A 7,727-nucleotide genomic window follows, 5' to 3' on the forward strand; every position below is an offset into this window, starting at 1 on the left:
ATAATAATTAGTTTGTTGTTAATTATTTTATCAATTGAAGACATATAAATTATTTTCTCAACATTTGATTGTATAATAGTAGGTAAATTAGTAGTTGGGTGATTTTGATAATTTTTAAAAGTTGAAGGTATAAAATCATATTTAAAAAATATTTTTCAAAAGTCTAAAAAAAAAATTTCAAAAAGACATAGCCAAACACAACTCCAACTCCAACTCCAACTTCATCTTCAACTCCAACTCCAACTCTGGAAAAAAATAATTTTCATGGCCAAACGACTACTAAATAATCACCAATCGTCTGTTTGCGGACCCAATATTTATATAAAATTATGTTGAAATGTAATTTTAAGTTTAGAAATTGTGGAAATTTATTTATTGGATATTGATAGAATATAATTATGGTTGTAAAAGTAGTACTATTATTTCAAACAGTTTCGTAAGCTGCTATCAATATTCAGTAATTATTTTCAAAATTTTAGCGCAATTCTACTAAGTACATATGTATAAATTTTAGATCGATATACATAGATATTGGTAGGGCTGGACATAAAATACCGAAAATCAAATTACCGTACCGAACTGAAAAATTTAGTATTTGATAATTCGGTATTTGGTATGATATTTGGGAGTAAAATTTCAATATTTTGATATTAGGGATTGGGTTTGGTACAAGATATTAAAATCGTTTGATATTCGGTAAATATCGAATATCGTATTATATATATATAATACGATATGTCTAGCCAACCCAATAGACAATAGTATTAGTCATCTCAAAGAATTTCTTGAACCTTAATAATATATTTGTAAAAAGCAACAAAAAATTACTAAATAAGATTTCTATTAAATATACTCTTTGAAGTTTAAACGGACATTTGCACATCTCTAATTATAATATGGTATTACCAAATATCATACCGAACCAAAATTTAATTTATCGATTATCGAATTACCGAATCGATATTTATAAGTATGACATGTGGTATCTACATTTAAATACCGATTACCAAATTATCGAATCCAAATATTCAAAATATCAAACCAAATACCAAACACTCACCCTTAAATATTGGACCTATGTACGGGCGATCAATATCAACCATCATCTAATATTTTATACATATCTAAAGTTGAATTCAATATTTTTTTCTCCTATATCGGAAACTTTTCATACCCTAAAATAGTAGTAGGGGAGTACTACTTTCTTTCTATTGTTGTGGGAAAGAGGAAAGAAACAGTAAAGAAGAGTCAATGATTTGGTCCCATCAATCCCAATAGAAACATGACTACACTTTGCTTCAACAGTGCGACGACGCGTCGAATCATAATGCTAAAGAATTGTCGTTATATCTTGTGCATGTTGAAAATAGAAGATCAATTTAATATTACATTTTAAATAAGATGTTTAAAATAATTTTAATAAGTGCTGAGTAAATAATTATATTTTCATAAATTATATGTTGTATAAATCTTTATAATATGTGTCATGTGAAGTTTTGAAATTATAGAGGACTAGTTTATTGTGTTTGACAAATAAATACTTATTCAATATTTATGAGTATTTTGGTTATTTTACTATTATATAGTAATAGTTACTTTATGCAGTTAAATATGTGGTTACAACTAATTTCATATTTTTATCTTTTAGAAAATATACGTGAGTATTTGCATATACTTCTATACACTATGCCTTTTTTTATTTCAATTTATAACATTTTAATTAGACAGTGAATTTATATATATGAAAAAACTTCGCATTATTTTAAATTATCTTTAAAATAAATAAACCTTTAATAAAAGAGTATACCTTTATGAACTTTTTAACAAACTAATTTAGCCGCACATGTAGCTTTTAATTATTTAAAATAGATAACTTTTTAATAAAGTATAAAAAATTTGTAAGAAAAATTTAAATAAAGAGGCGATAAAACTAACCAAAAAAAAAAAATTAACTACCCATTCTATTTCCTGTAGGCTTTAACAATTCAATCACCACACAAAATTACTTTTTTAATAAAAAATATTTATAAATTAAAAAGAATTTGATTTTAGATTCCTATATGATTTATCTTAGAACATAAGAGGACTCCTTTGTTATAATGAAAAAAAGACTCACCATAATTTTTATTTCGCCAGAAAGATGCATACTTCTACGTGAATATTAGGACTCCTAGGAAATAAACATATAGAAGTCTTTCTGTCAATAAAACTTTTATTGTTTTCCTTTTATTTTCTTTTAAGAAATAAAGTTATTGCAGGCGATGTAATTTTGAAGATTTAAATCCGTATAAAATTCGAATTATATTAAATTCAAAATATATTAGTTCCAAATAAATATTTTGGATTAATTATTTAAATCCAAACATATATGAATTTAATCAAATTCTATTCTTTATTGAGCTAGCCCATTGGTTTGGGATACAAATGATGAACAAACTTTGATAAACCCAAGATATGTCATATTCTACTGGCCCAAATAAACGCCATGTGTCAAGTGATGTGGCATACCAAGTCAAGTGAAGGAGCCAATAGGACCATGCCACATGTCAAAATAATACAGCAAGCCCAATAAAATCAAAGCCCATAAAAGGCGTCACGTCACTTGAATTTGATTGGTCAAAGGAAGTCCATCTTCATCATGACTCTTCCTTTTCCACAACTATAAATAGGGGTCTCATAATTCAGAAAGAGGGACCCCAAAACTCTAACAAGTAGTAAGAGAAAGCTCGTGGATCAAACGTCTCTAAAAAGCTCAAGCATTCAAATCAAGTTCATCAAGATTCAAGATCAAGACCGCAATATTCAAGAACAAGCTCAAAAACCCTTGAATTCAAGCACAAGTCAAGATCAAGTCCCTCAAAGCATTCAAATCAAGTTCAAATTCAAGATCAAACTTTAAGCCTTTGAATTTATATTTGAAAAGGCGAATCAGAGGATTTATAGAGATTGTAACACTTACATATTGAAATCAATAAATTGATTGTTGCAGCATATTTTCTTATCTCAAATTATTTATTTTTTGATCTCAAAAATTTTATTGTCCAATAGTTGCTACTGCTCTAATTTTGCTGGAAATCATTGATATTTTCCCCTTTTCCCCTCCTACACTATACTCTTACTAACATTAATTTTTCTCATATAATTTTAGCCATAATTTTACTACTCCTAAAGTTAGATTAGATTAATTCGGCAATTTAAAATTAATATTTAAATATTTAAAAATTATATGAAAAGAACTATAATCTTAAAATGATGATATTGTTTTACTCTTAAAAAAAAATTATTTTTAGAGTATATGATATAAGAAGCCTAAACCTTAATTTTAATGATGGCTTTATTGTAACATAATCGAAGGGATTCGCATTTCATGGATGACATTTGTAATCTAAAAACCTCAAAAAAGAAAAAGAAAAAGAAAGCTTTTTACATGTAGAACACCTTCTATGAACATTACCCTTTTCGGATAATGTTTTTGAAGCTTGTTCGTTACATAGTTTCTGTGCATTCCTTTCAACTCATTAACACAGTTTTTGTGCATTCCTTTCAACTCATGTTTGTTCCTTAATTTGCTTTGATTTCTCTAATTCTTTAGCCTAAATTTATCTTGCTTTAGGTTTTAACTATCTAACTAACTTTATGCCTTAATCTAATTTCTTCATAACCTTCTTTTTAAGGTTATGTCCTTGCTAAACTGAAATTGCATCATGTTCGTTCCATACAACAAAACCAATCTAACCATCATTTTCTAGAACTAACCTTTAGCATTCTTAAATAAAAACTTCTACATGAAAAAAAGTTTTCAACTCTCAAAATAGACCTTGATAATCACATAATCTTCTAGCATGTATTATAGTGCTTAGGCAAGACAAAATCACTAAGGAAAAACATGTTGCAAGACGACATAAAAATATTTGGTGGGTACCTGAATTTAGAATAAAACGATCATCGATCAAGAATTCATGGTGCTTCTATGTATGAGCCAAGCACTGAAAATAAAATTAATAATTTGACTAAAAAAAATAAAACAACTCATTAATTACATATTCAAAAGAAACACAAAAAATTAATAGATTTTCATAAACTATAAATTTTCAAAAATGATTTAAGAAATTAAGTCATAATACCCAAATTAAATAGCTTTGATCGATTAAACCCATTAATAATTCAATCTATAAGGATTTTTTAATAACTAAACGGTAGGATAATAAAGTGTGTCAAACTCTTGACATGTAGTATTCGAAAAGTAAGACTAAAACAAAATTTGTTGTATGACATGCCATACTGAACTGGGACCCATTGGAATAATGTGCTGCATATACCGACTTTTTTTGTTTTACACTTATACCAAATACATTATTGTTATTATAATGCAAATGCAATACAGAATTGGAGTGGTTAAGTATTACTACTCTCCGGTTTCATATTATTATGCATAGCGATATAATTCATCAAGCATAGAGTTGTTTAAAAATTTATGATATCAGGTATATTCAGTGATGGTTCATTCATTCGAACTCTTTTCGACAAAAAATTATACTATTTATATAAGATTAAAACTAGTTTTCATATATATATATATAGCAGACATTGAACTTCCTCATATTTTTTTAATTTTGAACCCTCTTAGTGTAAATATTAGCTCCACCACTAAATATGTTATGACATTTTTGTGACTCTGATATCAAGTAATTTCTAGGACATTCTCTTATGACCATTGATGTCTCCGTCCAACTACTTGATACGAAACCAAAAATTCGAAAGTGGTCCTCACGGGAAAAATAATTTCTACATAGTGATTTATTATAGTATTAGTTTTTTCCTTCTCTCTTTGACTATTTTTTTCTATCATGCACATCATATAATAATATCTTAATTTTGTTTGCTCCTGTTTTTTCTTTTTCTATCTTAGACTATTATTTCTTTCCGATATATCATAGTGTCTTTTGTTTTTGTCCCCTCTCTTACACTGTTCTTTCTATCTGACACATGACTATAAACTTCAAATCTCGAGAAAAATTGATAAGCCTTGCGGCAATATTTTATTGTAGCGGTTCTCTTCAAATACTAATCAATATGATTGATGGGTGGGAATAATTTTCCCTCTAATTAACATATTTTCGAGTATTGTCAATAATCAAAATCTACATTGTCAAGCTTACGAAGAGAAAACATACAATATCATGTAAGATTGCAAACATATGCTCGAGCCTGGAAGTAAATGAAGGTATTAGTTATATACTAGAGGGAAGCAACTTATAAAAGAAATTGAGATATTTATATAATTTTGCAATGTAACCAAAATCAAAAGCTTGGTTGTATTGCAGTACAAAAGATGATAGAGATCACCAACCTGCGGGGTCAGATCAATTTAAAGAATCTACATTTTGAACAACAATTCAACCAGTGTGACGTTGTTTGACATTGACGAGTCATTCTTTAATTAAATTAAAAGAAAAGCCAACGTAGCCAGAAATTTATGACTACAATTTGGTGTAATTCAATTCTCTAGCTTATTCTTTTTATGCACCTTATGGTATTATATTCAATTAGCAACGGAGCTAAAATTTTTATTAAGAAGACAAAATTGAATTTGTGTATACATAAATTTTGTTTTACTTGTTTGTACGGCGTAATTTATCAATATGAGCACCCATTACCCTTGACAAGTGTGGAACTGACTCGACACTACTGTTCTAAAAAAGAGGCAGGAAGCAACACTACATTAGATATGAACAAAATGCATAGGATTCTGTTACACTATCAAAAATAACTAATATCGTTTTAATAGAGAACTTTGTTACGCAATTATTTTTTGTGACAATGATGTCTGGTTAAGCATTCGTGCACGAATCAAGATTATTCCACTTATTTATCACATAAGCATAGCTTTTCTATGAGAGCTACTTTTGCCTAGCTAGTTCTTTTTTCTCCGAAACTTGAACACTCTGTGTTACTGCATCAAGGAACTACACATAGTTCAAACGCACCTTTAGAAAATCTAGCCAAAGTATGAGCTATTTTACTCAAACGTCTAGAAACACTGATACATATATATATATATATCGACATAATTCAACACGCTTGAGAGCTTCCGAACGTAGCAAGCGTTTCAAAATCACGTCAACAACATTTTTAAGGTCACATAAAATCCTCATGCTCTTCCATCTCATACTAATAGCACATTTTTGCCTTGCAAGTTACCTAGTGAGAAAGTCCATGGCAAGAGAAACAGTCACTTAAACAAAGCTCGTACATGTTGTAGTCAGTGATTTATACTCCCCAGAAGGAACAAGGAAACAGATGAGCTATTTTTTGGTCTTAAATATACTGCTAGATCTCAAAAATTCAAATTACAAGAACCAAAAAATCAATACTAATGCTCATAAAAACGTCTTCATCTTATTTAAATGTAACTACTAAAGAACCAGAATTCAGTCAAAAATAACCTTAAAATAAAACCTAGTAAGTACCCTTGCTTCAAGAAACCAACTAGTTTATCCACAATAGCAACAGCTTTCTCAGACATTGGATTGAAGAAATGAAAACAATGGCCTTCCCCTTTCGTCTCCATTATATCCACTTCTCCTTTCCATTCACTCTTCTTCAACCCCTCGTAATAATCCATTGCCCCTTTCTTCAGAGGATCATTCTCCGCCACGAAAAACAAAACTTTCTAAAATCTTACTAAAATCAGCGTGATCATTTAGCCACGAATCTGAACCTTTTCCATTAACATGTGAAATTACCCATTGAAATGCTGCCCATGAATCATCATACGTAGCGGAAAAAGGGTGTTCAGGGGCAAGTCTATAATCAACTGAAACAACAATAAAATTAGCCTTTTCGACTAAAGTGCTGATGAAATTATGGAAAACAATGGAACGTGGAGATCCAATACAGAAAGCCCCGCCATGAATGTAAATCACAACGGGGAGTTTTCGGTTTGGATCGGTTATTTTGGGGAGAAATAAACGTGCGGAAACTCCTGTTTCGGGTTGAATTACGACATCCTTTGATCTAACAGGAGCTTGTGGATCGTCACAGAGAGGTGCATTAACATCTGGACGTAATCTACTGATGCTCCCATCTTTGTAGAGAATGAAAAAAGGGGGACATATCAACTGCTGCTTCTTCGGTATTGGAAGCCATGGCAATTGTGAATTGAGAGAAAATAGTGAAGTGAGGGATATTAAGAGTGATGGAAAATTGTTAATGGTGGAAAGGAGATATAAATAAATTGAATGGACAGGCTGTGTGTGGGGCAGGGAAAAAGGAAAATTGGTATGGTGGGTCGTCTAACTGTTTTTCCTTTTACATTAGATAAAAAATAGCAAATAGTTTTATCGTATGCTTTTGTATTTCTCCTTTGGATGGACATGGATTATGGTGTAGTGATAGAATAATTAAATATAATTTTATTAAGAGCATTATTTTAAAAATAGATTTTACAATGTATGATTTAAATTAGTTAAATATGAAATGAAAAGGAAAAAAGGTGTTTCATCGTTGAATCTTAAAAAAATTCTTAAAAAGTTATGCAATTACTATAATAGAGGAAATAATAATTAGTGAATTATTCATGCGTATAGATTTTTAACTAAATACTCGATTTGTTCCGTTAAGATGTGCTATGGTGTATAATAAAGATAATTTTTTTTTTTTAACTATTACTACTGTAATAAAAAGATGAAATAAAACTTATTGTGGTCTTTTAAGAAGAAGGAAAG

At 29.4% G+C, this 7,727-nt stretch overlaps 1 pseudogene; it reads right to left on the bottom strand.

The window, feature by feature from the left end:
* Nucleotides 1–6,217: 6,217 nt before the first annotated feature.
* On the bottom strand, nucleotides 6,218–7,164 carry LOC107839961 (annotated as a pseudogene).
* Between the last annotated feature and the right edge of the window lie 563 nt (nucleotides 7,165–7,727).

This window comes from Capsicum annuum, chromosome 1 (genome assembly GCF_002878395.1).
Source record: "Capsicum annuum cultivar UCD-10X-F1 chromosome 1, UCD10Xv1.1, whole genome shotgun sequence".
Classification (NCBI taxonomy): Eukaryota; Viridiplantae; Streptophyta; class Magnoliopsida; order Solanales; family Solanaceae; genus Capsicum; species Capsicum annuum.